Genomic DNA, 27,630 nt, shown 5'->3' with positions numbered 1-27,630 from the left:
GCGAGCTATAAGTTTCAAGTCTCTAGTTCAGCGGAATTTTCTTTGAAATAGCACAGAACGGAAGGGAAAGTTACCGAATTAAACAAACGTGTCAAAAAAGGTAAGCTGTCAGCATCTGCCTGTACGTCACGTGAACGGAGCGCGGGTGTATTAGTGATGGAGACGGATGTCCCGTTTCACGAACGACAGGCTCTGCAGCTTCTGCCAGAGCATCTCAGGCCGTATCGTTCGGCTTTACGGGGAAACACCGCCTGAAGGTGTGCGCAGACAATTTGGCAGAAACGCTGAACGCTATAGACGGAGCTGGTGGTCCGGAAATGTGTGGTGGGCCGTCACCCATGGAGACGAGAGCTCTTAACGTGCGCCTTCTTGCCATGCATTGCCTCTTGACGCTTACTCTGCCTCCAGTCGCTATCTGCTCTGCGACGCAAGGCGTCTGTCACAAGGAACGATGGCTCTTCCGAGAGCAGCGAAGCTCAAAATGGCCATTAATTGGACACTGGCGCACACAGGAATTTTTCCCACAGGGCGCTGTTATGCTAAACTGCCAGTTTTTATACAGTCAAGCCCATTAATAGGGGCGAATAACAGCGCTTTTTTTCTAAAAAAAAGTTTGAGGGTACTCCGACAATAGATATAATGCAGAGAAAATTACTTATAACTGAAGCTTGGGATACCACCCGTCTGCTTTTAGCCATGACGTTATCATGTCGAACCAAAAAAAGTATCGAACTCTTCAGTTGACTTAGCTCAAATGAAGCAGACGATACCCAAACATACAAGAGAATGTGGTATCGAACACTTCAGTTTACATCACCTCAAATGAAGCACAGTTTGTTAGTTTTCTGCTCATCTCTCATATCCAACTTAACTTATAAGTTGCAACCAAAGACAGTACACACCAAGGGCGTACCCAGGATCAGAACCGTGGGGAGGTGGGGGGGGGGGGGGGGGTCGGGGGGAGGGCAGGTGATACAAGTCTCAGGAAACAAGGACTCGAGACAACATACAGCACTTCTTATTAAATAAAACAGTAAACCAGTGAAAAACTGCGTTTTAAATACAAGAATGCACTTGTTTAAAAATACAACTTTTTAATTCAGTAATAATCTTCTAGAATTTGCCGCAAACTTCTCAATTACCTTCTTCTCTAACATCTCGCAGTTTTCTTTCCCATAACTGCGGTGGACGCTCTCATCAGGCACAATCCTGTGTGCCTTTCTTCTCCCATTGTGCTTCTGAGCCACGTCTTCACTCTTCGAAGTGTGCTGAAGGATCGTTCCACAGTCACCGTTGTGCATGGAATAGTGCTCAAACTTTTTAGTCCTTTTTTCATGCTAGGGAAAAGAAATACTGGCAGAAGTAAACCTGTGAGGACGTGGCGTGAGTCGTGCTTGGGTAGCTCAGTTGACGCCGGCACGGTAGCTCAGCGTGTTCGGTCAGAGGGATAGTTGCCCTCTGTAATAAAAAAAAACTGAGTTAATCGATCGACAACCACCTTCAACGGATGTCCTACAACGTCCGCCCCGAGCAGAAGCAACGAACAAAAGCGAACAAAATGAGATTTAAAAAAAAAGAGTTGGTAGAGTACTTGCCCGCGAAAGGCAAAGGTCCCGAGTTCGAGTCTCGGTCCGGCAAACAGTTTTAATCTGCCAGGAAGTTTCATATCAGCGCACACTCCGCTGGAGAGTGAAAATCTCATTCTGGAAGTTTCAAAAGAAATACGGGTCTCGTTAAATAGGCCAACGACTTCCATATCCTTTAATTTAGCTTCAGTTATATTCTTTTTCCTCCACAAATTGTACCATAGTTCCAGTTCTCCGGCAATATCATCCAATCCATAAAATGTTTTAAACAATTCTACACTTTTAAGGAAGTCTGTTGCACTAGAATTGCTCATATTCAAGGGATATAGCTTATTTAGAGCAAAAGCTGGTGTATTTTCTGGTGAAAATCGTACATTTAATGATGACATGAATAATTCGATGTATGGTATTACCAGCGAACGTCGCCAGTATTCGTTGTCATTTTGGGATGGTGGATTGCTTCTGAATTTTTGCTTGCAAGCAAAACGTGGGACAGTAATTTCTATTTCCAGTTCCTCTGCTGTAACTTGTGCTTTTGCAAGTAATTCGCTAGTTAGTCTGTCTGCTTCCTTTCGATCATTACTGAGCACGTCAAGGATTCCTCTGATGTGTTCCCTCACCGCGATCATATCTCCAGACTTAGACTGCACAACATTAGCTACTGGTTCCAAAACTGCTGAATATTTGGCTATTGTTTGTAAAGATAAGATGAACACTGGTTTGGTGATGGCTGAATGCAACTGATATCAACATTTCCTCGTTGCATAATTTCCCTCAGTAGACATTTTTCTACAGCTCTCACAACATCTGGGAAATTTTGAGAAAATAGTCTGATGGATTTTTATTTTTCAGACCATCTCGTCTCATACACTCTTGTTAAATTGGCAGCGTATTTCCGAAGTGTACTCGATTCTCTAAATAGGTTTATAGTGTCTTTCACAGCGGCAACAGCATTCCTAATTTCCGGCACTGCGCTTGCATCGTTTACCACAAGGTTGAGTTTGTGGCTTGAGCAATGAACATATGATGGTCGATAATATTTCTTTATCACCACTCTCTCTACCTTCCATTGTAGAACGGCCATCGAAGCCAAATCCTACACAGTCTTCTGCTGGAAGATTATTACTGATCAAGAAACCGCCAATTGCTTCGGCGATTGAAGAGGCATTTTGTAACTTCAGTTCTATAAAACCTACGAATTCTTCCCGGATTTTCACTTTTCTTTCGTCGTAGAACAGCACGCCTATTGACAGCTGTTCCTTCCCAGCTATGTCAGCTGCTTCATCACCCAAGACTGCATAAAACGTCGCTTATTTAATGTCAGAGATTATATTCTCCTTAATAACATCGCCACACAAATTCATGAATTCATTTTGTATTTTTGGCGATATGTAAACAGCATTGCGGCGACATTTTTCCGGATGACTCCTTAACTTGTCGTCGCCTGCATCGATTCTCGAGTTAAGTAAATCTAATAATAGTTTAGGAGCAGAAAAGCATTTTACATTTAAAATATGGTAGGAAAAACGATGTTGTTCGTTAGAAACTTCTCATATTCATGATCCCTTACTGCCTACAAGTGAATACGCTGTTCCTTGGCGACGTACCATGCCTGTGAATAGCAGAGCGGATTGCTTATCGCTAAATTTATTATTTCTATTAACTTCCCTTCCGGCAGTAACGTGCGGAAGACGAAAAACTACTACCGGATCTGCGCGAACGAGTTCGAATATCTTCTAGCTGCTCCCCCCTTTCCCCACGCTTGGTTCGCCCATTGTACACACTATATAACTTCCCACAACCGACAAGAACAAACGAATAAAGAACAACAAAAGAAAGACGACAATCGCGAAGGATCACGGTAGCGGGACCGCAGAGACATCTATCGGTAGCTCGGTGTTTGAGCGTTTAGCACAACTATCGCCCACTATTAGCGGGCGAGGGTACTACACGCTAGTCGAACTGGCTGCCAGCGTTTCAGCTGTCGAGAACGCTTGCCGCAGCTTCGAAATGCTCGAAACAGATCAATGACATCGCTTTTCACACTAAAAACTGCACTGGTATCGTTCCGTATTGCAGTTACCAACACGAAAAAATGGAAAAAAAATTACGCCCGTGAAATAAATCTTTGGCACTCTTCCAAGTTCTCAAAAACGTAAAAAAATTACTTTTTCAACAAAAAGTTTAGAAGTACGTATCCCCCAGCGTTCCCCCAGAAAAACAGCACTGGTGAGTAGTAATAAAAGCGACTAACTGCAGCGACTGTAAATTGTGGAATAAAAGTTCTACGAACATGTGCCTGGAAATGCATCGTTGCCACGATAGATGGCGCTGACGATTGGCAGTTTCTCTAACGGCGTGCCGCTGTGTTCCGTGTCTATTGCCGACTGTGTGATTGTTGCAGCGTACTGTAAGCAGCAGAATGGTCCGGTATTTATGTCGGGGACAACTCGAAATGATTGATGCCCTTCACGGGTACGATGCCGGATGTTTCGGCAGTTCATCTGGCCGTTATCTTCAGGTGCGATCGCTGAGTACACAATCACGCCAGAACTGAATGAATATCAGAAATTGCGGCTCCTTTTGTAAGTAGGCTGTTTAGGTTTTTATGTTGGTAACGTCACGTAGCGCTTTGTATGAAAATCACTGGCTCCGCTATGTGCAGTCTGTGGCTGGTTACTATTGTTGGAATATTCGCTATTGTAGTGTTGGACAGTTGGATGTGAACAGCGCGTAGCGTTGCGCAGTTGGAAATGAGCCACCAGCAGTGGTGGATGTGGGGAGAGAAATGGCGGAGTTTTGAGAGCGGATAATCTGGACGTGTGTCCATCAGAAAAACGAAATTTGTAAGAGTGGATGTCATGAACTGATACATACCACACGGTGTAAGAGGTCCATGATTAAGGAATTTGTTGTTAGCGCACTCGAGCTGATGTAATTTCGATGTATTGCTCATGCGCTGCCTGCGACATGTAAGCTAGAAGAGAATCTGAGACCAAAGAGCAGTGTTGAGTGCAGCAGGAACTTCTGTAGCAGTAGGAGTAAGTTGTTACTAGCGAGCAGTCGTGTCTGGTGTATCGTGTTGGCTGGGCCGGTCGTGTACAGCGATGGCGGAGCCTGAGCGTTGTAGGATAAGGTAAAAGCAGCCTCGCGCATATGTAGTATTGTTACATCAAGTCCCATGTACATGTTTTTTAAAAAAATCTGTTAATAATAATCCTTCTCATAAAAAGTAACTTTTGACATTCATCTCAATTTAAAGAATTCACTAATTTCTCCAATCCTTGGCCATCCCGATTATTGAAAAGAAAAACCAGTTCTTTCCTTTTATATAAGACAAATCTATCGGCCAGCATTGCACTTAGATGCGCCAGGAAAATTTCTTATAGGAGCAGATATATACGCGTTATCCGGCGATCTAATTAAGGTAAGATTTTTCAGTTTATTCAAAATGATGTATCAGAGCCATGACGCAGCATTGCTGACGTCCAAAATTTACCAGGTTAAATTGAATGTCAGTTATTGAAAGGTTATAAGTGACCCACATTTTTTTATTGAGAGATTAGTCACATTTTATTATTGATACGTTACGCAATTTTCCTGTTGGTAGGTTATACTGAATGTGAACGACATAATTAAATTTTTTTTACTGTTGAGAGGTTTAGGAATTTTTCTGTTTTGAGGTTACACTAAATGAGAATATTATTCATATCATTTTATTTTGTGGGGAGGTTACAACGGAATAATGTAGATAGAGAGGTACAAATTGACACACATGCTTGGAATGACATGGGGTTTTATTGGAACCAAAAATATACAAAAGTTCACATAAAGTCCGACAGATGTCGGTTCATCTGATCAGATTAGCATAACAAAGTAAGACAAAGCAAAGAGGATGTTCTTTGCAGGAAATGCTCAATATGTCCACCATCATTCCTCGACAATAGCTGTAGTCGAGGAATAATGTTGTGAACAGCACTGTAAAGCATGTCCGGAGTTATGGTGAGGCATTGGCGTCGGATGTTGTCTTTCAGCATCTCTAGAGATGTCGGTCGATCACGGTACACTTGCGACTTCAGGTAACCCCAAAGCCAATAATCGCACGGACTGAGGTCTGGGGACCTGGGAGGCCAAGCACGACGAAAGTGGCGGCTGAGCACACGATCATCGCCAAACGACGCGCGCAAGAGATCTTTCACGCGTCTAGCAATATGGGCTGGTTCTAATAAAACCCATGTCATTCCAAGCACGTGTGTCAATTTTTACCTCTCTATCTACATTATTCCATGGATTATTAAGTTTTCGTATTTATACTGACCTTTTGATCACCCGGTATATTATGACTTTTGAACACTATTAAGGTAAATACATTGTTTGTTCTGCATTAAAATCTTTCATTTGCTAACTATGCCTATCAGTAGTTAGTGCCTTCAGTAGTTTGAATCTTTCATTTAGCTGGCAGTAGTGGCGCTCGCTGTATTGCAGTAGTTCGAGTAACGAAGATTTTTGTGAGGTAAGTGATTCATGAAAGGCATAGGTTATTGTTAGTCAGGGCCATTCCTTTGTAGGGATTATTGAAAGTCAAACTGCGTTGCGCTAAAAACTATTGTGTGTCAGTTTAGTGATGATCAGAATGAGCAAACAGAGAAATGTCTAAGTACATTCAGTTTTGCTCAGCTGTTTGAAAATCAAATAACGTAAGGGGTTTACCAGCACAGTAATTCAAAATTTTCAAAGGGGAGGTTTCACATTATACCCCGCGTCCAGACCACTTCGCCTGTGCGGAAACCGGAAGAGTTGCCTCATATGAAGCGAAGAATTGCAGCGCCGCCGATGGTAGAAATTGGTGAAAGTGATAAATCGAAGATTAAGATGTAGCGGGTCGAAAACCAGACCGTTATTGTTTTATATTAGATAAAATAGGGTTCCGTATCTTGCTTATCTCTATTAATAATGGTTCAAATGGCTCTGAGCACTATGAGACTTAACATCTGAGGTCATCAGTCCCCTAGAACTTAGAACTACTTAAACCTAACTAACCTAAGGACATCACACACATCCATGCCCGAGGCAGGATTCGAACCTGCGACGGTAGCAGTCGCGTAGTTCCACACTATAGCGCCTAGAACCGCTCGGCCACCCCGGGCGGCTAGAAAATGAAAAACACGATTAATTTGATAATCAGTAATTCCGTTGAACTTGAAGATGATTCAGTTCCTGTGTCAAATTTTCCGAATCAGGAATGACATAAGCCCTCTTGACCAATGTACATAGAACTCCCATGCGCTGATGTGAAGGATGGCATCTCGTAGAATGAAGATAGTGGTCCGTATGTGTTGGGTTTATAGTATACACCATGTCCCAAGGTACCATCTTCTTTTTTGTGTACTAGAACATAAAAAAAATAATTTGCCATCGTTTTCAATATCCATAGAAAATTTTGCAGATACGTGGATGATAGTTTCATTGTTTTGCCACATGGAATGGAAGCTCTTAATCAGTTTGCAGATCATGTTAACTGTCTTCATGCACAATCAAATTTTCCACGGAAACTGATAAAGATGGCAAATTACCTCTTCTGAATGTTCTACTACACAAAAAATGGTACCTTGGGACATGGCGTATAAAATATGAGGTGCTATCGAAAATTTTCGGAACTGGTGCTGCCGTCTGTTGAAAACCTTGGTATTTGTTGTTGTGGTCTTCAGTCCTGAGACTGGTTTGATGCGGCTCTCCATGCTACTCTGTCCTGTGCAAGCTTCTTCATCTCCCAGTACCTACTGCAGCCTACATCCTTCTGAATCTGCTTAGTGTATTCATCTCTAGGTCTCCCTCTACCATTTTTACCCTCCACGCTGCCCTCCAATACTAAATTTGTAATCCCTTGATGCCTCAGAACATGTCCTACCAACCGATTCCTTCTTCTAGTCAACTTGTGCCACAATCTCCTCTTCTCCCCAATCCTATTCAATACCTCCTCATTAGTTATGTGATCTACCCATCTAATGTTCAGCATACTTCCGTAGCACCACATTTCGAAAAAGCTTCTATTCTCTTCTTGTCTAAACTATTTATCGTCCACGTTTCACTTCCATACATGGCTACACTCCATACAAATACTTTCAGAAACGACTTCCTCACACTTAAATCTATACTCGAAGTTAACAAATTTCTCTTCTTCGGAAACGATTTCCTTGCCATTGCTAATCTACATTTTATATCCTCTCTACTTCGACCATCATCAGTTATTTTGCTCCCCAAATAGCAAAACTCCTTTACTGCTTTAAGTGTCTCATTTCCTAATCTAATTCCCTCAGCATCACCCGACTTATTTCGACTACATTCCATTATCCTCGTTTTACTTTTGTTGATGTTCATCTTATACCCTCCTTTCAAGACACTGTCTATTCCGTTCAACTGCTCTTCCAAGTCCTATTCCGTCTCTAACAGAATTACAATGTCATCGGCGAAACTCAAAGTTTTTATTTCTTCTCCATGGATTTTAATACCTACTCCGAACGTTTCTTTTGTTTCCTTTAGTGCTTGCTCAATATACAGATTGAATAACATCGGGGAGAGGCTACACAACCCTGTCTCACTCCCTTCCCAACCACTGCTTCCCTTTCATGCCCCTCGACTCTTGTAACTGCCATCTGGTTTCTGTACAAATTATAAATAGCCTTTCACTCCCTGTATTTTACCCCTGCCACCTTCAGAATTCGAAAGAGAGTATTCCAGTCAACATTGTCAAAAGCTTTCTCTAAGTCTACAAATGCTAGAAGCATTGGTTTGCCTTTTCTTAATCTTTCTAAGATAAGTCGTAGGGTCAGTATTGCCTCACGTGTTCCAATATTTCTATGGAATCCAAACGGATCTTTCCTGAGGTCGTCTTCTACTAGCTTTTTAACTCGTCTGTAAAGAATTCGCGTTAGTATTTTGCAGCCGTGACTTATCAAACGGATAGTTCATTAATTTTTACATCTGTCAACACCTGCTTTCTTTGGGATTGGAATTATTATATTCTTCTTGAAGTCTGAGGGTATTTCGCCTGTCTCATGCATCTTGCTCACCAGATGGTAAAGTTTTGTCAGGACTGGCTCTCCCAAGGCAGTCACTAGTTCTAATGGAATGTTGTCTACTCCCGGGACCTTGTTTCGACTTTGCTCTTTCAGTGCTCTGTCAAACTCTTCACGATGTATCGTATCTCCCATATCATCAGCATCTACATCCTCTTCCATTTCCATAATATTGTCCTCAAGTACATCGCCCTTGTATAGACCCTCTATATACTCCTTCCACCTTTCTGCTTTGCCTTCTTGGCCTAGAACTGGGTTTCCATCTGAGCTCTTGTATGAATATCAAGTCCTTCTCCTTTCTCCAAAGGACTCTTTAATTTACCTGTAGGCAGAATCTATCTTACCCCTAGTGAGATAAGCCTCTACATCCTTACATTTGTCCTCTAGCCATCTCTGCTTAGCCATTTTGCACTTCCTGTCGATCTCATTTTTGAAATGTTTGTATTCCTTTGTGCCTGTTTCATTTACCGCATTTTTATATTTTCTCCTTCCATCAATTAAATTCAATATTTCTTCTGTTAGCCAAGGATTTGTACTATCCCTCGTCTTTTCACCTACTTGATCCTGCCAACTTAAGTTTGTGTTTTGGGAATAGCGCAAAGTCGTAAGGTGCAAAATCTGGCGAGTACAGTGGGTGGGGTACAATGGCCTGTTGTTTTTTGCGGAAAAGGTCCTGGTGAGCAAGGATGTGTGACAGGGCGCGTTGTTGTGATGCAGCAGCCAGTTCCCTTGACGCCAAAGTCCGGACCGACGTCGCCGCACGTTTCCACGGAGCCATCGCAAAACGACACAGTAGTACGCGGAATTCACTGTATAGTTAGGTCGGACGAATTGTTTGTGCACAATTCCCTCGGTATCTCAGAAAACGATGATTTTGCTCTTCGCCTGTTTCGCTTTTTTGGGTCTTAGAGAGCCCGGGCTCTTCCATTGGGACGATGGTCTCTGGGTCATAACCGTAAACCCAGCTCTCGTCGCCGGTGATAGCCCGTGACAAGAAGGTTGGACCATCAGATGCGGTCTGATGAAGGTCTGTGCACACTTCAACACACTGTGCCTTCTGATCGGCACTCGAGATAATGGGCACAAATTTGCGGCTCCACGATGCATGCCCAGTTCTTCAGTCAACATTCGTTGACATGTCCCATAACTAATACCCACTTCATCCGCAAGGTCTACATATACATATACACATACTCCGCAATCCACCATATGATGCGTGGGGGAGGGTACCTCGTACCAAAACTAGCATCCTCTCTCCCTGTTCCACTCCCAAACAGAACGAGGGAAAAATGACTGCCTATATGCCTCTGTACGAGCCCTAATCTCTCTTATCTTATCTTTGTGGTCTTTCCGCGAAATATAAGTTGGCGGCAGTAACATTGTACTGCAGTCAGCCTCAAATTCTGGTTCTCTAAATTTCCTCAGTACCGGTTCACGAAAGAACGCCTCCTTTCCTCTAGAGACTCCCATACGAGTTCCTGAAGCATTTCCGTAACACTCGCGTGATGATCAAACCTACCAGTAACAAATCTAGCAGCCCGCCTCTGAATTGCTTGTATGTCGTCCCTCAATCCGGCCTGACAGGGATCCCAAATGCTCGAGCAGTACTCAAGAATACGTTGTATTAGTCTTTTATAAGTGGTCCCCATTACAGATGAACCACATCTTCCCAAAATTCAACAATGAACCCCACAACTGCCATTACATGCTTGTCCCACTTCATATAGCTCTGCAATGTTACGCCCAAATATTTAATCGACGTGACTGTGTCAAGACACTGATAGAGTATTCAAACATTACGGGATTCTTTTTCCTATTGATCTGCATTAATTTACGCTTATCTATATTTAGAGTTAGCTGCCATTTTTTACACCAATCACAAATCCTGTCCAAGTCATCTTGTATCCTCCTACAGTGACTCAACGGCGACACCTTCCCGTGCACCACAGCATCATCAGCAAACAGCCGCACATTGGTATCCACCCTATCCAAAAGATCATTTGTGTAGATAGGAAACAACAGCGCACCGACCACACTTACCTGGGGCACTCCAGCTGATACCCTCACCTCTGATGAACACTCACCATCGAGGACAACGTACTGGGTTCTATTACTTAAGAGGTCTTCGAGCCACTCACATACTTGGGAACCAATCCCATATGCTCGTACCTTAGTTAGGAGTCTGCAGTGGGGCACCGAGTCAAATGCTTTCCGGAAGTCATGGAATATGGCATCCGTCTGATTTCCTTCATCCATGGTTTGCAAGATATCATGTGAAAAAACGGCGAGTTGCGTTTCGCAGGAGCGATGCTTTCTAAAGCTGAGCTGATGTATGGACAGCAACTTCTCTGTCTCAAGGAAATTCATTATATTCGAACTGAGAATATGGTCGAATGGTTCGACGTCGATCTGCACGAACCAATTGTTGAAGTCTGGAAACAATGTCTGGCATTGTGTGGCTAACGGGAGCCTTCCAGAGTGAGCATTATCTTCGGCATCTGTACAGCTGGCCCTGAACCGAGCATGCCACTCAACAAACGCGTACGGTTCGTGCTCTGTCCCCCAAACACCTGTTGAATCATTGCAAGGGTCTCCATAGGACTTTTCATGAGATTCACACGAAATTTGATACACATGAGCTGGTCTGTTCGAAGATCCATCGTAAAATCGCTACACACCAAACACAATTACGGTAGTCACACGCAACACATCCTCCCGGGCACTCCACGTACTGACTCATCAGATATGCAGCTCTCACCACCTGGCGGTGCAAACATGTACTGCTCCCACTTTCCAGCTGGTGGGCAACGGCCTTGCCGAAGTGGATACACCGGTTCCCGTCAGATCACCCAAGTTAAGCGCTGTCGGGCGTGGTCGGCACTTGGATGGGTGACCATCCTGGCCGCCATGCGCTGTTGCCATTTTTCGGGGTGCACTCAGCCTCGTGATGCCAATTGAGGGGCTACTCGACGGAATAGTAGCGGCTTCGGTCGAGAATACGAGCATCACGACCAGGAAAGCGGTGTGCTGACCCCGTGCCCCTCCTATCCGCATCCTCCACTGAGGATGACACGGTGGTCGGATGGTCCCGGTTGGCCACTCGTGGCCTGAAGACGGAGTGAGTACTTTCCAGATGGGAGCACCACACCCGAAGATTTTGGATTCCACATCGTAAGCTCACACATATAGATTGCTATCTTCATTCTACGAACTGCCATCCACCACATCACTGCATGGGAGATCTAGGCGTCAACCCTTCAGAATATCTGTGTTTTGAATGTTTCTACGATCGGTATTACCCAAGGGAATGCACAAAAACTTCCCCAAGTATAAACATATGGATAAAATATAAGAATTAATATAGCAATTTATCCGAGAGTGCAATACCAGAGTATAAAAATTTAAAATGACTGCAACCCCTCAAAGTACCGTATATACATGAACAGTTCGCTGCAGTTAGAAGTAGCCCGTCTCCCCTCTGAATGCGAATGCAATATTTCGACTTCTGAAATACAGTAAACAGCTAGAACAATGGACAGTTTTATACAAAGACCGATTTCTAACATTCTTCTGTCAGCATTTCTATTTATTTCATCAGTGAAGTTAGACGTTTCTCTTTGTGACCTGCAATATAACTTTGTTGACAGAAGAAATAACTGAAATTGTGAAAGCATTATGTGGAAACAGGATCGTCTAACAAAACTGGCGAAATTTGCTGTATCAGTTATCCGGATAGAAAACTACCAACAAACAGAAGAATACAGACTCTGATACAAAATTGGCGCGCCTAGATATCTGTACAAAATGTCAAGTTTCCATGATCGATATCCGAAATTTAGGCTGGGTGTATCTGAGTACGCTTAGACATGCTCAACTGTGTATTGATGTCACAGGGGGTCACTTTCAACGTCTTCTATAAACGTACTATTCACTGTATTTTTCAGTGTAAATAAAAGGGAAGTCCATTTCAGCTCTTCGTTTTTGTAAGTTCACTGCATGTCATTTAAACTTACTTATCTGTGCCACCCTATATTATATAGTAAATGTGTGAAACTTATTGTGAAAACCAGCTGTAATTTTGCTATTAAAAAACGCCCTTTTGCACTCCGTCTTGAGGCCACGAGAGGCCTACCGGGACCATCCGACCGCCATGCCATCCTCATGGGAGGATGCGGATAGGAGGGCATGTGGTCAGCACACCGCTCTTCCGGTCGTTAGGATGGTTTTCTTTGACCGGAACGTTACTATTCGGTCGAGTAGCTCCTCAATTAGCATCCCGAGGCTGAGTCCACCCCGAAAAATGGCAACAGCGCATGTCGGCCCAGATGGTCACACATCCAAGTGCCGACCACGCCCGACAGCGCGACAGTCGTCCACGATATTTTAAGGGCTGTGTATTTTGATTTTCCTTTTACCTGATGTACATAGCGGAAAGATATCTCGATAAACATGGATGAAGAGAAAAGCAATTTTCTTATAGTATGCCAGGAATAGAGTGGCTGTGGTCATTGTTACAGTGTCAACTCATATACAAGGTGATCCACAAAGATATCCCAATATTGCAATATGTTATTCTACAAGTAAAACCAAAGAAAAAAGTTCATATAAACATAGGTCCGCAAATGTTTAGTTATGGAGTGACGGCTAATAAAAGATTTTCCCTGAAATTTAGTAACTTCGCTAATGTGAAGCCATCGCAAAACTGTATGAGGTTAAAGTAAAGCAAGATTTTCATTTATTTTCTTGTTTTTGGTCTGGTGAATCTAATAAAACATGTCTCAGACATTTATCTGCAGTAGTTTTACAGATCATCCAGAGAAGCGAAGATTTAATTTCGTAAAATTTTTAATTTATAAACTACTTGGCCCAATTTTTTTCTTAAATTCTAGACAATTGCACAAAGGTTTCAACAGAAGTTGCAGAGAATTTAATTTTAGAAACATGATTGTAATAGCCTTAACTGCAACTGTATGAATGAGTCAGATAATCTCCTGGAAGACAGTTGCTATGTGGTTTCAATTAAATACACAGTTGTTGTTATGTTCTTTCACTGAACAATACAGAAAACTAACTCGTTTCAACGTTAGGAAACAACTCAAACAATTCACTAACGGTTGCGAACAATGACATAAATGTTCCCACATTCTTAACGGAAAGTAAACAAATTTACTACTATAATAGTCTTTGCTTCTCCGGATGTTCTGGAAAACTACCGCACAAACAGGTCTGGAACATGTTTTATTAGATTCACCAGACCTGGCTGGGTGTTGTGTGATGTCCTTAGGTTAGTTAGGTTTGAGTAGTTCTAAGTTCTAGGGGACTGATGACCATAGATGTTAAGTCCCATAGTGCTCAGAGCCATTTGAACCATGCACCAGACCAATAACAACAAAATAAATGAAAATCGTGCTTTACTTTAACCTCGTACAGTTTTGCGATGGATCCATATTAGCGAGGTTGCTAAATCTCTGGCAAAACCTTTTATTAGCCGTAATTCTGTAGCCAAACATTTACGGACCTACGTTTATAAGAATTTTTTTCTTCAGTTTTGCTTGTAGAACCACATATTAAATTATTTGCATATCTTCACGGATCACCATCTATATTTTGCATCCGGCTATCCGAGAACATTAAACAGCGTCGTGCTGAAGTCACTTACGAGACAGTGGAGTCGTATTTCCAGAATCTCTAAATACGTGTCAAATGTTTTCTGAAAACGCATAAAATATTTACTAACCACGTGTAAAATGTTTCCTAAACATGCAAGTAAGCATGTTATTTTCTTAAAAATATAGTTTGTGCACTAAAATATTCCATTACAGGGAACTATGGAACATCGGATGCATTGTCAACGCGCTTCCGAAACTAATGCAGCATACAGGGTAACATCGGATAGTTTCTGGTTACTTACCGGTTACGTAAATAATATTTCCGTTTCACATTCTTTTTTCATATTGTTCTTCCTTCGCGAATATTAAAATTCCGTTCTCATCTTACGGTACGTGTGTGCGAGTACGTGCTGTGTACGAAATCTGATCTATACGATATATTCTGGCTGTCTTTGCCGGTCATCCGTTGTACTGCAGAATGGCGCCATGCGTAGTTTGAAAATATTTTACCTAATGACGTTGGGGTGAAGTACAAGGCTTCATTTGCTATAAGGGGGAGGAAGACGTCAAAAAAATGAAAAAAAAACAATTTTTCAAAAATATGTCGATTTTGTAGCGCACATCTTCCTGAATAGTTTGATGCATAAAACATATATGTTTGAGAGATTGTAAGGTACACTATAAGCCTTTAAAATTGCTACACCACGAAGATGGAGTGACACAGACGCGAAATTTAACCGACAGGATGCAGATGCTGTGATATGCAAATGATTAGCTTTTCAGAGCATTCACACAAGGTTAGCGTCGGTGGCGACACCTACAGCGTGCTGACACGAGGAAAGTTTCCAACCGATTTCTCGTACACAAACAGCAGTTGACCGGCGTTGCCTGGTGAAACGTTGTTGTCATGCCTCGTGTAAGGCGGAGAAATGCGTACCATCAAGTTTCCGACTTTATCGTATCGCGACATTGCTGCTCGCGTTCGTCGAGATCTAATGACTGTTAGCAGAATATGGAATCGGTGGGTTCAGGAGGGTAATACGGAACGCCGTGCTGGATCCCAACGGCCTCGTATCACTAGCAGTCGAGATGACAGGCATCTTATCCGCACGGCTGTAACGGATCGTGCAGCCACGTCTCGATCCCCGAGTCAACAGATGGGGACGTTTCCAAGACAACAACCATCTGCACGAACAGTTCGACGACGTTTGCAGCAGCACGGACTATCAGCTCGGAGACCACGGCCGCGGTTACCCTTGACGCTGCATCACAGACAGGAGAGCCTGAGATGGTGTACTCGACGACGAACCTGGGTGCACGAATGGCAAAACTTCATTTTTTCGGATGAATCCAAGTTCTGTTTACAACAACATGATGGTCGCATCCGTGTTTAGCGACATCGCGGTGAACGCACATTGGAAGCGTGTATTCGTCATTGCCATACTGGCGTATCACCCGGCGTGATGGAATAGGGGGCCACTGCTTACACGTCTCAGTCACCTCTTGTTCGCATTGACGGTACTTTGAACAGTGGACACTACATTTCAGATGTGTTACGACCCGTGGCTCTACCCTTCATTCGATCCCTGCGAAAACCTACATTTCAGCAGGATAATGCTCGACCGCATGTTACAGGTCCTGTATGGGCCTTTCTGGATACAGAAAATGTTCGACTGCTGCCCTGGCCAGCACATTCTCCAGATCTCTCACCAATTAAAAACGTCTGGTCAATGGTGGCGGAGCAACTGGCTCGTGACAATACGCCAGTCACTACTCTTGATGAACTGTGGTATCGTGTTGAAGCTGCATGGGCAGCTGTACCTGTACACACAATCCAAGCTCTGCTTGACTCAATGCCCAGGCGTATCAAGGCCGTTATTACGGCCAGAGGTGATTGTTCTGGGTACTGATTTCTCAGGATCTATGCACCGAAACTGCGTGAAAATGTAATCACATGTAAGTTCTAGTATAATATGTTTGTCCAATGAATACCCGTTTATCATATGCATTTCTTCTTGGTGTAGCAATTTTAATGGCCAGTACTGTACGTTATTCGGCATTTAGTCTTCCAAGATGCAGCACCACCCCCCTTTGCATAGCTTTCTTCTGTTATATGTAACTGTATTTCGTTCTGTAGAATTCTGCTCGTGATAGAAGCCATCAAACCAAAAGTATATTCAGGGACCCTGCAAATGAAAACTTATTGAAGGAATGTATTCATATTATTGAGCAAAAGCCAAATGAACGTTTTAACCAGTATCTAAGGGAAAGATTGCCAAAAACCATTTTTGTGGGAAGAAAAGCATTTTCTATCGGTGTTTATGATGCAGTTTCATGTTTTAATGATGGCGTGCAAAGCAGGAAATATGTTTTAGAGAAAATGGGAATTAAGGTGGAGCAAACTGCATCATAGCTCTGTATGCGATAGCAAGAGAGTGTGTAGTAAAAGCAGATAAATCATATTTGGAGGTGATAGAATCAAGGAAAGTGCATCATAAGAATACGAAAAGGAAGAAAATTGATTTATAAAATGAAACATAACCTGCTCATGGGGCTGTACATTTCTAAAGAATGCCAAATACAAGTAGAAACTTAAATGGCCATTTCTGCAAAACACATATTTCTGTACTTAGGTACATGTAACATCCATAGAAAATATCCTATTACTTTCAAACTTCTTATACTTATTAAACACAAAATCCTTAATGCAAAAGTCTAGAATTTTCCATATCTATTACAAATAGCGGTAAAAATTGAATAATTAACTATAAAATTTGAGTATTTTCTGTATATGAGCTTTAAAATATAACAGCTCATTCGCTTTTTCATAAATTAAAAAAGTTTTAGAGTTTCATACACGTGTAAGAATGGTTTGTATACTGTGCAAAATTCATTGAAGAATCTCTCTTAATTATGAAGAAAAATGTATCTATAGCAACAAATGCAGCCAATAGTAAGTGAAAAATTATGAAATTTCACATGTAAAAAAACTTGTTTTGTTATTTTTTTTTTAACTTCCACTGCTACGAGTGTGAATGTTGAACCCTTCCTGGTCATGGTGACAAACTTTCATGAATTTATTTGTAAAAGTATAGACACTGAAAATTAAAATGTCCTGTGGCGCTCCAAGTCGGCTCGTTTGACGTCCTACCCCCCCTTAAAAGATTAAACGTTTCTCTGCCATTTTTAAGAGATTATAAAAGAGGGAAGAAATTATGATAACAGCAAGAAATTAAAAACTTAATTACAGTTCATTCAGACTATGAAATAAAAATAGAAAGTAGGTTTTTTGCTGCCTGTGTCTATATGATATAACTTTATCTGCTTATAGCCCATAAAAAAAGGACAAGTTAACACGAAAAATAGAGTTCTTCGACCTCTATTTTCATCCTCGACTATTCGTAATGCCCAAATAGGGGCACAATCACAGTTTGGAATACGATTTTTGATCACAGTTTCAAAACATTAAAAACAATAGGCGAGTACTGGTGATTTTTTGTAGTAATCAGTCACTTACCACTTTTACGGAAAAGCAGTGTCGGTGGAAAGACTGAGTTTTCTTTTATTTGGCTATTTAATTTTGAAGCTACTTCTTTAATTATTTTTTATTGAACGCTAACCTGCAGACTTATCCCTGACAGAGACAACTCAAACTTAACCTATTCATTTATTACCCAAAATGCAATCTGACTGCTATACATTGAGAACATGACTTCCAATAAGTAACGCTAAAGAGTGGCCCTGAACTGCAAGAAATCCTAACACTAATACAAATACAAAAAAATATCAAACTGAAGAAATATGAGACCACCTCCAATTCCGTTAACTGCCTAAACTCATTTCAGTCACGAATCCTGATAGCGGAAACCCCATTCGTTTTCATAAATCACTTACCTCACAGAATATCTTCATATCACGAACTCCAGTAATTACAGCAAGTAACAACAGTGGTCATAAGATTCTAACTACTTGGGGGCATATGGTTAGCACAAAGAAAGATTTTGTTGAAGAGCAAACAGTGGATTTAGAAAATGTTACCTTATTCATGTAACATCCAATTCCCAAAAATTATATAGTTGTCAATAATTCCACTACTCAAACATTATCAACCATACATCCATCCCCATACATTTCCTCGCGTATCTTCTTACAAACACATCATTTCATCTTACTTAACAATGCATGTCCTCCTGTCCAGAATCGCCACTAACAATATCATGTCCATCCAACCCCAGAATCTCTTTCCGAGGGCTCAGCGATATTAACACAGTCTACAGCGCTGCCAACACACAATCAGGCTACTTACAATTTAATATTCTGATCCTATGAATCTTGAAACAGCGCAAGTCAAAATTTTTCAATCTTTGTCCGATTTTTAAGTTTATTACAGGAAGCAAGAGGAATGAAAGGCCGAAAATCGCTTATTTCCGGAACTGGTCGTTTTAAACCGTTCCAGCCACCAGGTTAAAATGGCGTGGAATAATACCAATACAAACAAAACCGGTTGTTTCATCGACAACCGCCATCCATTTTCAAAAGTCTGCATAACCACCTTTTAGAGTGCATACTACGGCGAGAAGTGAAGGAAGCGAGTCAGTGAGGGTTTGGAAGGTTTTTTTTTCTTTCTTTTTATTGGCTTCTAGCAGATGTAGAAGGTACCGAGAGGAACATGGAGCCACACTCACTGCAGCGCCCTGGGCGGGGGCCATTTTCTGTATCTTCCCGCCATTTTGCCGATCTGTTCAGTACTCTGGCACACCGAAAGGTCTTGTTTTCGAAGGAGGGCTCCAAAATTATTTTGTAAGCATTTCGGAAGCGGTGCCGAACGGTCCTAGCGAACCGAAGCGCTGTTGTCAGGTCTCCTCGCGCCAACCAATCAAAAGCAACCTGCCTCAGATCCGCGCATGCGCACTGGAGCGCCACAGCGTCACTAATCCAAAGCGGCTAGCATTCCACACAGGCACGCTCTTCTTCACAGTACCGAAAAGTGTGCTTAGGGCACGTAATACTGTCCAGATTTCTCCGACCACGTCCTTCCACGAACGCATGATAACGATACAATATTGACTGTGTTCTGGATTTTGTCATAAATATCACATTATGTCATTTTTTTCTCACTCGCATCCACGTCTTGTTTTGGATTTCACGTTTCAGAATAGAATGGCGTGTAGTACCATATTGTACAAATACATGTGCAGAAACACCAGAAAAATACGTCGTTTTTTCTGTTTTCTGTCGTTCCTTAGTTTGCTTCAAAATTCACGGAGGCACTTTCCGTCTATGCAACTAATCTGAAGGCAGTTTCTTCTATTTCCGTACGCGTTTCGCTTCTTTTACTCGTGAAGATGCTACACAAATAAAAGAAGCTAAACGCGGATAGCAATAAACAAATTGATCTTCAGTTAGTTGCATTGATGGAACACGTCTCCACGAACCAGAAAAATTGTTTAAGAGAGTGTCAAAGAATAAGAAAATCCATAGAATGTGGTTGTAGCTCGCTCCTAGAGGTCCAAATGATGAGGCAGCCTACTTACCTACATGATTGATCAATGATTTGGTTCACAAAAACAAAATACAGAAAAACTCCTTTCCAGAGTGTGTGGCGAGCGCAGTCATAGAAGATTGTTGTAGTTTATAACACGCATCTGATGAATCAAAATATTTCATATTTGGTGGTATAGTCTGAGAAAACTGTGGCGGGAATCTTTCATCTCTGTCTACTGTTGTTAAGGATTCGATCGCACATAAATACCTTGTGACAAGGTAGAGCATAAGGCGATTGCTGCTAGTTTCATTCGCAGTAATTTAAGTTGTGCTCTTAGATTCCTGTATGCCCACACACTGGGAAATCGCTACGTATTCAGAAAGAAATGGTGAATTATTTGTGACAAGAAAAAGTATAAATGTTACTGTCGGTTGTTTCACCCACAACAATTTCATATTTTATTTCTTAAACATATGGAAGTCAGGAAATCGAATGTAAATAACAAAGAATATATCAGAAAATTGCTTAACTTTTATGATTAACTAAGTGTCAGATCATGCTACAAACACAAAGACGAGAGGAAATATTTTGGTACCCAGCGGTATGCGAACCCTCGACCTTTGATAACAGCGGTTCTTTGCTTTACCCATTCTGCTAATATAACCTCCTGACGTGCAGCGCTTTATTCCGTATAATTCTAGTCCATAGACACGCAGGCTAACTTCGTTGCCGAATTTTTTGGTCGTAAGCCGTAAATGCATGAAATTTTGGGAGGTTTTTCTCTATCGGGCTTCACAAAATTCCTTTGCATTGTCACTTAAAAGTTTATAACGCGTTTCTATAATTAATAAGTAAGCGGAAAAAAGTACGCAAAGCCTCTAGTAATTTCAGCCAACATTCGTATGGTATATGTAAGCAGAGTCGACATTTTGAAATTTAATGACTGTTTAAATTCTTGATTATGTAAAAACAACAGATATTTTGTGAGAATATTGACTCATTCACAGTAAAAACAATACAAATCATATTTCTAACAAAGGAAAATAGTCTCATATGAACTCACTTAAGTAAGGTAGCCAGAAAGGTGAGACTGAGGATAGCCTATAAAAAGACAAAGACATTGAATACCACTGCAGACTGGGAAACACCGAAAGGTACTGTGGAAATTGTGGAAAAATTTAAATACCTGGGAGAATTTATAACAGGAAGGAACAGGAGCAAGGAGGGAATAACAGAGAGGATAAAGAAGATGAGGTCGGCCTTCTGCATGACGAGAGAGATATACAATAAAAAGAATATATCCACAGAGGCAAAGATAAGCCACTATAAGGCAACGGTGAGAAATGCAGTATTATATGCTGCTGGGACGATGACACTAGAGAGAAATGGGGCTGAACAACTAGTGAAAGAAGAGAAAAAAATACTGAGAAAAAATAATAGGTCCCAAAAGAGGTGAAGAGAGGTGGATGCGAAGACCTAGGGAAGAACTGTACCGAGACAAGAGAACAATATCCGGGCAAGGGCAAGGTTTGCTGGGCATGTTGTTAGGATGAGTATGGACAGAATGACGAAGAGAGTGTGGGAAACAACAGGGAGGACAAGGGGAAAGACAGGAACCAAGGGGGTTGTTGAACTTTGGAAGGACTGGTTGTAACTGGGATCAAGGTCGAAGGAAAGGAAGATTGCAGGAACAAATATACACCGACCAATATACCGGAGATCAATGAAGGAGAAGAAAGAAGAAAAAGATTAGTCACCAGTGGAGCCGACAGGAGAAACGGACGCTGAAGATCTCGGAAGAAGAACGGGAGAGAAGAGGAGAAAGAATGAATAGGTTCTGGCAGAAGAAGAGGGAAATGCAGTCCACAAAGGGCCTACCTGTGGTCCTACAGAGGCCGCAATGCAAGAAGAAGAAGAAGAAGAAGCAGAAGAAGAAGAAGAAGAAGAAGAGCTCACTTTCCACCCGCCGTGTCCTGATGATTCTTCAGTAACACGATCACTAAATCCGAAGCTAAAACGACTCAATATGTTTAAAATAACAAATTCTAGGTGTAAATAAACCACACTGAATCTAATGAGACTGCCGTACCGAAATCCAAAACCTCTCGGTACAAACGGTTCAGATGGCTCAGAGCACTATGGGACTTAACATCTGAGGTCGTCAGTCCCCTAGAACTATTTAAACCTAACTAAGCTAAGGACATCACACACATCCATGCCAGAGGCAGGATTCGAACCTGCGACTGTAGCGGTCGCGCGGTTCCAGACTGAAGCGCCTAGAACCGCTCGGCCACACCGGCTGGCCTCTCGACAAATCGGCAGGACGACCCATCGGTAACTATGGGTATGTCTCTGAAGCTTACTGGATAGGATCTTCAGACGGAGAACCGAAAATGACGTCACTACCGATGCTAACCTACTGCACCGATCGATATGAACGATACAGAACAGGGCTCCAACTGTTCGATCGATGAGGTCTAATAGATTCTCAAATGGGTTTAAATCTGGAGAGTTTAGGTGGCCAGTGAGCCTGGTAAACTCATCCCTGTACTCTTCCAGTTATGCAGCTTTGTGACACGTTGGACTGTCGACATAAGAGTTTTCTGGGTGTGGTACCGCGTCATCATTCAAAAAAACTACTACTGCTTCTGTCGTGCTGAGGAAAATCGAACTGCAGGGAGGGGTGAACAGTGTCTCCAAAGATAGATGCATGCTTACATTGGTCCCCTTCGCTTCTGCCTTTCAGGATGGCAAGGTCGCCTATGGAATGCCCTCCAGCCTGAAGGCTTTTCACGATTGTTGCAGTGTATTTGCTTTTAGGTTTCTCACGCCAGAAACACCAAAGGTCATCTGTCCAATGGAGGACAAAATGTTATATGTCTGAAAAGACCAACTGTCGCCATACAGTGAACCTCTTGTCACGCTATTGGCGTACAAATTCCAGCCTCTGTCGCTGATGAACAGCACTCTAATTTGCAAATGTGTTGGAAGTTCCTGTGGGACCCAACTGCTGAGATCATCGGTCCCTAGTCTTACACACTACTTAATCTGACTTAAACTACGTTATGCTGACCACACACACACACACACACACACACACACACACACACACACACACACACACACACACACACACACACACATGCCCGAAGGAGGACTCGAACCTCCGACAGGGGCAGCAGCGCGAACCGTGGAAGGACGCCTAAGACCGCGCAGCCACCCCGCGCAGTGCAGGAGTCAACATGGGTGTGTGAAACAGGTGCCTGCTGTGGTGCTCCATACAAAGCAACATCTGCTGAACGGTTCTTGAGAAGATAATATCGGCAGCCCTTAGGGTGCTTAGTTGCTCAACCGCTGCACATCTATTCGCTCGTGCACATCTGTGCAGCCACTGTTAACCCCTGTCACCTAACGCTCGAGGGGTAAGACACTTGCTTTGCCGCTGGTTTTCGATGCCACCATTTTGTCATACTTTGACCACGGTGGCACGTAAACGGTTTAGCTGTTCCAGAAATGCTTGCACCGTTATCTCAAAATGGCTCTGAGCACTATGGGACTTAACATCTGTGGTCAGCAGTCCCCTGTAACTACTTAAACCTTAGCTAACCTAAGGACATTACACACATCCATGCCTGAGGCAGGATTCGAACCTGCGACCGTAGCGGTCATAGGTTCCCGACCGAAGCGCCTAGAACCGCTCGGCCGCACCGGCCGGCACTCCGATATCTCGAAAGCCAATGATGGTCTACTTTTTAACGTCAGATAAATGAACTGACGGTAAAAAACAGCAACATCAAAGAGGAGTTGTGCGACATAAACAAAAGTTGGTAGGCGTGTTTCTACATAAATCTTGAAAGGAGTTCACTGTGGCACACTTGTATGTGGCACCCGAAAAAAAAAAAAAAAAAAAAAAGGTTCAAATGGCTCTGAGCACTAAGGGACTTAACATCTATGGTCATCAGTCCCCTAGAACTTAGAACTACTTAAACCTAACTAACCTAGGGACATCACACAACACCCAGCCATCACGAGGCAGAGAAAATCCCTGACCCCGCCGGGAATCGAACCCGGGCGTGGGAAGCGAGAACGCTACCGCACGAGAACGAGATGCGGGCTGTGGCACCCGAATATGATAACAATATTAATGTAAACTACACAAACTACGATATTATAAATGATGAACATCTCTGATAAGTTTATAAAGAGGATCGCTGACTGTGCACGACCGCAGAGCCAAAGATACTGCTTCGGGTCTGAGATTGTAGTGTTGGAATAAGAGAGCGCTTGGCGCACAGTTGTAGGCGAAAGAGGATGGAGCAGGGTGTTTGTGTGGTGCGCTGTGTGAAGCCACTAAGTGTTAGAATGTCAATGTTGTTGAAGATGGGAGCAGAAGCCTCCACCAAAGCAAGGTAAAGATGTTAAATAATTCTGATTTCTGTTTTCGCCACCGCGTTAGTATAGATGAGTTGGTTGATAATTTTTATTGTTGAGTAACACCATAATGTACGAGTCTGTGTCAAATGAAAATTTTAAATATTATTTATTGTGCCGCAGCGGTAGAAAGCTGTACCACTTTTCAACATAGTGTCCCCCACGCTCAATGCAAGTCTTCCAGCGCTTACAAGGTGCATAAATTCCTTTACAAAAAAATTCTTTTGGTAGTCCGCGCAACAACTCATGCACCGCGTGGCGCACCTCTTCATCAGAACAGAACTTCTTTCCTCCCATTGCGTCTTTGAGTGGTCCAAACATACGGAAATCACTTGGGGCAAGGTCTGGTGAGTATGGTGGATGAGGATGACACTCAAAATGCGGGTCTGTGATTGTTGCAACTGTTGTACGGGCTGTGTGTGTCCTTGCATTACCATATTGCGAAAGGACACCTGCTGACAGCAATCCACGTCGCTTTGATTTGATTGCAGGCCGCAGATGACTTTTTAGGACATCTGTGAACGATGCACTGGTGACTGTGGTCCCTCTAAGCACTTAATGCTCCAAAATGACGCCTTTTTTCGTCCCAAAGGAGAGTCAGCATAACCTTCCCTGCTGATGGTTCTGTTCGAAACTTCTTTGGTTTTGGTGAAGAGGAATGGCGCCATTCCTTGCTCGCTCTCTTCGTTTCCGGTCGGTGGAAGTGAACGCAGGTTTCGTCCCCAGTAACAATTCTTGCAAGGAAGCCATCACCTTCTCGTTCAAAGCGCCGAAGAAGTTCTCCACAAGAATCAACACGTCGTTCTCTCATTTCAGGAGTCAGCTGCCGTGGCACCCATCTTGCAGACACTTTGTGAAACTGGAGCACATCGTGCACAGTGTGGTGTGCTGACCCGTGACTAATCTGTAAACATGCTGCAACGTCATTCAGTGTCACTCGGCGGTTTTCCTTCACTATGGCTCCAACTGCTGCAATGTCCTGTGGAGTCACAACTCGCTGTGCCTGACCTGGACGAGGAGCATCTTCCACTCAGGTCACACCATTTGCGAACTTCCTACTCCATTCGTAGACTTGCTGCCGTGACAAACATGCATCTCCGTACTGAACCTTCATTCGTCGAGGAATTTCAATAGGTTTGACACCTTCACTATGCACTAAACCTGGTGCAAGTCGCAACTGGGGCGGCCATATTTATACTGATTCTGCGACGGTATGTATGCATCTGCGCTATGCTGTCACCTACAGGCCATTCTGCACGCTGTTTGCAGCACGCTTACCAACTTTCAGCATAACGGCTCCAAATTTCGATTTGTTATTACAAATTAAAGGTTTTCATTTGACTCACCCTCGTATGTAAACCGTTTTGATGAAACGGCTGGTTAGATATTTCGCTTTTGTAATGTTTCTATGATTTGTTAACAGAGCTATATGTAATTTCATGACTGCATTTATGGTGGTTTGGTGAAACTAGATAATACTTACCGTATAAATCTTATTGTTCGTGAATCAATTAGTAAATGTGATAATTTTTTTAGAACAATTGTATTGCAAATTAAATTTGTCTTTTCAAAAGCATTTGACAATCGAAGCTACATTTTAGTAATTGATTACGGGAGATCAGAAAGCTTTGCACCACCTCCTTGTGGTGATAACTATAAATGAACTTAATATTTTTTTTCTTATTGATAAATGTATATAGCAAAAATGGGATTAGAAATTTCATCTGAAAAAAAAATTATGACTGGCATCAAAGATGCATCTTCTGATCTCAAAATTGGTAATAACTACACCTCTCGAGTAAAAGAATTTATATATTTGGGCGAATGGATTGCAGAGAATTGTATTAAAAAGTACTCTGTCAGAGCAAGAGTTCAGAAAGTGGAGACGGCGTTAACAAAAAACGTTTACAACAAAAAGAGTCTCTCGTGGAGCTGCAAAATAATACATTACACAACAGTAATTAAAGCCGAACCTCTCTACGCATATGAGACACTACGTCTTCAACACAGAACACTAAAAGGGGAATTGGAAGTGAAATAACGTAAAATAATGAGGAAATTCCTAGGACCGAGAACGAAAGATGGTGTGCATAATCCAAAACCCAATGCAGAAATATATAAAAATATCTCCAAAATAACAGACACAATGCACAGGAGAAAAATCCAATTCATGGGGCATTTAGAAAGTCACAAAGAGACTGCCACACCAGAAGAACAAAGTGAGTGACCGTTGCACACCATTTTCGTGCAAACGTTAGCCCAGCTTCCAAAGTGACATCGCCTCTTACTAAGTTTTCTCTTCTTCCACAGGATGACCACAGCATTTACGAAAAGACTATGTAACATCAACATGGCCTTATTGTAAAGTTATTGTTGTTAATGCCGTTTAGCCTGCAGATGAGGCTTAACGGTCGAAATATGTTGCTAAATAAATAAGTAATACAACAGTTGACAAAGTATGTGACTGGTAGAGGTAATTTAATAAGACCTCTACATATTTATTGCGACAGTCACGGTTAAAAAAGTAGTCAAAATGGCTTCAAATTCTAGAAAGAATGGACTCAAACAGGTTAAGGCACAAAATCCATAAATTTTTAAAGAACAAAACACAAGACTGATGTGGTACAAACAGACGGAAAAAGACCTGAGACAATTAGGGTCTCCACATCTACACGGCAGAAATTAAATCAGAAAAATCACAAACACACGCGGTTTGAGGAGGAAGAGAGAAAAACTGACCGACATACATGGTCTACGCAACGACAGCTAGCCCATTCGTTGCTTATGGAGGAATACTGGGCGAAAAGGAAGGCCAACAAATGTTGATTACGCGTGGTCCTAAGTGATCCATCCGCGAAGAAGAAGAAGAAGAAGAAATAAAGATTATTATTCCACTCTCATACCAAGGATTAATTTGAAAAGTATTTGACACTGACGGACAAAAGAAGATTTATGCTCTTCGTTTATTAGTTTTTGTAATAGTTAACTTTGGTTGTTCTCATGTCCTGGTGATTACATTCAGAAGTGAAGTGCTCGTCAAATTCAAGTGAAATTGTGCTAAATAATGAAAGCAACTTCTGAAACAATACGATTTTCTCGTTTACGATACCATGGATCCCAGCCCCTGTAGTTTTGAAAGATTATTATTGTTTTAATTTTGTGTGGACAATTGAGATGGAGCCGACGATCTCCACGACGGCGCTTCTCAACAATTGAGGTACGTGAATGTGTTCATCCATCTCTTTCCCTTTGTGGCCGCCCAATTCAGTTTCAGTATTTAGGCCATACCCAATGCGAGATTCAGAACCTGCAATCTTTCTTGCCATTTAATGACGAAGTCCGATTATTTTGTTTTTAAGGCGAATAAATGCATTTTAAGCACATTTACCTAGGCCACAGGGAATGGTAATACTTATAATGTACGTGCCTCTATCCCGATCGTA

The 27,630-nt window shown here is 42.2% G+C and overlaps 1 protein-coding gene and 1 pseudogene across 1 annotated transcript in view; one reads left to right on the top strand and one right to left on the bottom strand.

Annotated features, from left to right (window-relative positions):
• Positions 1–27,630, bottom strand: part of LOC126295328 (adenylate cyclase type 6) — a 2,630,635-nt gene that overhangs the window by 2,272,164 nt on the left and 330,841 nt on the right. The window lies entirely within an intron of this gene.
• Positions 11,466–11,583, top strand: LOC126295528 (5S ribosomal RNA; annotated as a pseudogene).

The sequence above is a fragment of the Schistocerca gregaria genome, chromosome 11 (assembly GCF_023897955.1).
Source record: "Schistocerca gregaria isolate iqSchGreg1 chromosome 11, iqSchGreg1.2, whole genome shotgun sequence".
Lineage (NCBI taxonomy): Eukaryota > Metazoa > Arthropoda > Insecta > Orthoptera > Acrididae > Schistocerca > Schistocerca gregaria.
Note: the sequence above shows the minus strand (reverse complement) of the source record. Positions and strands in the feature narration are given on the sequence as shown.